The 4,416-nt window shown below is 41.1% G+C and overlaps 2 pseudogenes; one reads left to right on the forward strand and one right to left on the reverse strand.

Annotated features, from left to right (window-relative positions):
• Positions 1 to 884: 884 nt before the first annotated feature.
• Positions 885 to 1,873, reverse strand: LOC101596294 (annotated as a pseudogene).
• Positions 1,874 to 2,578: 705 nt separating this feature from the next.
• Positions 2,579 to 3,992, forward strand: LOC101598860 (annotated as a pseudogene).
• The last annotated feature ends 424 nt before the right edge of the window (positions 3,993 to 4,416 follow it).

Below are 4,416 nucleotides of genomic sequence, written 5' to 3' on the forward strand. Positions count from 1 at the left end.
AAAATAAGTCTTTCAATCCTAGAAAATGAAAATGGGGCAAGCTCACCAAAGGGTGACATAAATCAGATGAGGGCAAGAGCAAATTGATCCTACACATGTCCCCAGTGACTAAGCCACAGGAAGACACAAAATGAACTTTCATTTCAAAATCCAACCAATTCAGTTCTCAGAGAAATTCAGTTACCAATCAGTATGCACAGAAATTAATTTTCCTTTTTCTTTAACTAACTTTTAGAGCAACATTTTTCCTTTTGTTTGGCAAGCTGAACTCAAAAAACGTGGAAACTAATAGCACTAACAACACTGACTAACAGAGTTGAAATAGCAGTTAGGGGGCTGGAGAGATGGCTTAGCAGTTAAGCACTTGCCTGTGAAGCCTAAGACCCCGGTTCGAGACTTGATTCCCCAGGACCCACGTTAGCCAGATGCACAAGGGGGCGCAAGCATCTGGAGTTTGTCTGCAGTGGCTGGAGGCCCTGGTGCACTCATTCTCTCTCTCTCTTTCTTTCTCTCTCTCTCTCTCTCTCTCTGCCTCTTTCTCTGTCACTTTCAAATAAATAAATAAATAAAAATAAATAAAAAAAAAGAAATAGGACTTAGGAAATATAATCTTTAAAAAGGCAAGTTTTTGACAAAGTTCAAGGTCTACTCTTAGAGTGACATATTCCATGTCATCACTAGGTTAATGGCTTTGACTAGACCACATGATCCAGCAGGAAGCTTGCATGTTCCCTGAAGAGCAATCCCCTCCCCATTTAAGCTTTCAATAAACACAAAGCATTATTTTAAACCACTTCAGAATAAACTTAAAATATTGTATTTCTATAGGCCTGCTTTGCTTCTTGGACTGGTGTGGAGTGATGTTCACTGCACCAGAGCAGCAGTTAACTGGTGGCTACTCCACACTCCTTTGATTTGCACACTTCCAGCTCCTCAGGCCTCGGTACTTGCTTCGCAGCAATGATGGTATTCTTCATTAGCGTGGCCACTCTCATGGGCCCAACACCCCCAGGGACTGGAGCGACTGGCTTTCTTCCTGACTCCTTCAAAATCCACATCTCCAACCAAGCTGGGCTTGAATTCTGTTTATGCCCACATCAGTGACTGCTGCTCCTTCCTTGATCATATCTGTTATGATCACATTTGGAATGCCAGCATCAGATACTGCAATATGCTTTTCTCAACTGCTCTTTGGGAGTGTATCAGTAAGATATCATAACCACAGCGTCACCTCCAGGACGTTTGTATGCCCCATCTGTGTGTAGCAACATCACAATGGACATCCCAACTTTTTTTTGATCTTCCAGCTACAACCACATTTTTCCCTAGAGTGGGAATGCCAGTTCCTTTATTATTCCCCACAAGCCTCACAGGGAGGCTGGCAACATGGAATACTGGTCCAAACACATTTGGCTAACATTAATTACATGAAAGCCACCAACATCCTTGTCTGGAGAAACGACATTGCAGATCCTTCTGTCATCAATAAGCCGCCTATGTTTTCATCATTGTTTAGTTTATTGATTGAATTCAGCATCTTTTCTCCTGAAATTGAAGCTTGTTTCACAGTCATTTCACTGTTGATTCCCATGTCAGCTGCAGCCCTGGCTTTGCTGAGATTGTAGGAGTGACTACCCCCTGGGTTCTCGCCAACCAGAACCATGCTCAGGAGCCGCTTGTGGCCTGGGGCCACCCACTGTTCTGCCTCCAGCCGCACTTCTTGCTTGCTCCGCTGGGCCAATTTCCTCCCAGAAATGACAACAGCTTCATTTTGAACTGCATCAAGGTGGAAGAGGTGCAAGCGGAGAGGGCAGCCAGGTGCAGGCTGCAGCCACCATGCAGACAACATGGCTAAGAGTGACGTTGTAGTCATAGCTCATGACAGTGCCTGCCCTGAGAGAGCTGATCATTCTTTATATTTTAAGGATTTAATCTCTGATGTTGAATGTTTCAGGAAATCCAAACTTTCTTTGAGCTCTATTATTGCCCAAAGTCCACATATTACAAACTTAGGAGACATTAATGCAAGTGAAATTTTCTAAATGAACATAAATCCTGGGGTGTACATTCCAATGAGGTTGGCTGATCTATTGATGATAGTGGCGTATTAAAGTCCCCAACTATGATTAAGTTGGGATTTGTTTCCAGTTTGTTGTCTAGTAGATATTGTCTTATAAAATTTGGTACACCTGAGCTAGGTGTGGTGTCATATGCCTTTAATCCCAGCACTCAGTAGGCAGAGGTAGAAGGATCACTGTGAGTTTGTGCCCACCTGGAGATTATATAGTGAATTCCAGGTAAGCCTGGACTAGAATGAAACCCAACCTTGAAAACAAAACAAAACAAAAATTGGCACATCTATGTTTGGTGCATGGTAAGTTTAAGAATGTAAAAATTGGCTTTCCATCCAGGTCCCTGTCTGTGCAGTGCAGCAGGTCGGTAGGTGGGAAATGGCGACTGGCTGACAGAGCTAGTACTGTAGCTGTTGTAGGCTTAAGCAGGAAAGACACTAATTACTGCTCAGTAGAGACCATCGCAGGAACCTGAGGACACTTCTGTCGTCACAGTTCAGGTTTACATGTGGCACTCATAAAAGAGGAAGGTGAGAATTAGGAAATCTCAGCAATCAAGTCAAATCCAAATGCAGCGCACTACCAGAGCAAAAAGGAAGTACTCAGAGGATGATAGCCTGCCTGCAGGAGGAGAAAAGCCATCAAAAAATGAAACTGGCTTATTGTCTTCAATTAAAAAATTCATTAAAGGAAGCACACCCAAGGAAGAGAGAGAAAATCCTTCGAAACGGAGTAGAATTGAACGTGATATAGATACTAATTTGATCATATCAACACCAAGAGCAGGAGGAAAGCCCAACAGTTATCTCGAGTAATATGGAAAAGTCAAGTAAATGGAGAAGCTGGTAGTTATGAAATTACAAATCAACATATAAAGCAAAATGGGAAATTAGAAGATAACCCTTCCTCTGGTAGTCCTCCAAGGACGACATTGCTGGGGACCATATTTTCTCCAGTCTTCAACTATTTTTCACCAGCAAACAAAAATGAAACACCAGGATCAGACTCCCCAGGACAGGCTGTGGAAGCTGAAGATAAATATCGTAAAACAGCTCAACATGGAATAGGTGGATGAAATCACTACCAGTACTACTACATCAACTAATGGAGTAGCTTATTAGAATCAAGCCATTCAAGTGAGGCCATCAATAAATAATGGTTTAGAAGAATTTCAAGAAACAGTTAACCGTTATATCCCACTTCTTACAGCACCAGTGACTCCAGAAAGTGGTTATTCGTCAGCCTACGCAGAGGCCACCTATAAGGAAGACTGGGAAGTATTTGACCCCAATTATTTCATCAAACATGTTCCACCACTGACAGAAGAACAACTAAATAGAAAACCTGCTCTTCCATTGAAAACGCGAAGCATACCAGAATTCTCTCTAGTTTTAGATCTAGATGAAACCCTAGTGCACTGCAGTCTAAATGAACTAGAAGACAAGGCACTTACTTTTTCCAGTTCTTTTCCAAGATGTCCATTATCAGGTTTATGTGAGATTAAGACCATTCTTCAGGGAATTCCTGGAAAGAATGTCTCAGAAGTATGAGATCATTCTTTTTACTGCTTCTAAGAAGGTGTATGCAGACAAGTTACTGAACATACTAGACCCTAAAAAGCATCTGGTCAGGCACCGGCTTTTCTGTGAACATTGTGTTTGTGTACAGGGAAACTACATAAAGGACTTAAATATCCTTGGAAGGGATCTTTCAAAAACTATAATAATTGACAACTCACCACAAGCCTTTGCATATCAGCTTTCTAATGGAATCCCTATAGAAAGTTGGTTTATGGATAAAAATGACAATGAGCTCCTAAAATTGATTCCATTTCTGGAGAAGCTTGTAGAACTGAATGAAGATGTCCAACCTCACATCAGAGACAGATTTGGCTTGCATGATTTGCTGCCCCCAGATTAAGTACAAAGACTTCTGAGAGCACTGAAGGGGGAGAGAACACAGGACAAAAACATTTCCATTACTGTTGAAATTTTGCATTTTTTACCCCGTCTTGCTTTTCTTATCTTTGGTGCCCAATAATAATCAAGGGTTATATAAGGCTAAAACAGAAGAGTCTTTAGAACTAGTGCAACTCCAGTGAATTTTTTTTATGTACAGGACATTTGCAGTTTATAAAGAATTCTGTTTTTGCCATCAGCAGTTTGATCTGTAGTTACACAGGATTTTATGAAAATAACAGAGATGCAAATGGACTTTTATTTTCTCTCTGTTGGGTGCTCTCAGTGGGTTTGTAGTCACTTTTCTCTTACATTATGATTCTCATTTCAACAGGAATGGCCAGTAAAAGTTGTTTTATTTTCCTGTTAAGGTTTATAACCTTTTT

The sequence above is a fragment of the Jaculus jaculus genome, chromosome 2 (genome assembly GCF_020740685.1).
Source record: "Jaculus jaculus isolate mJacJac1 chromosome 2, mJacJac1.mat.Y.cur, whole genome shotgun sequence".
Taxonomy (NCBI): Eukaryota; Metazoa; Chordata; class Mammalia; order Rodentia; family Dipodidae; genus Jaculus; species Jaculus jaculus.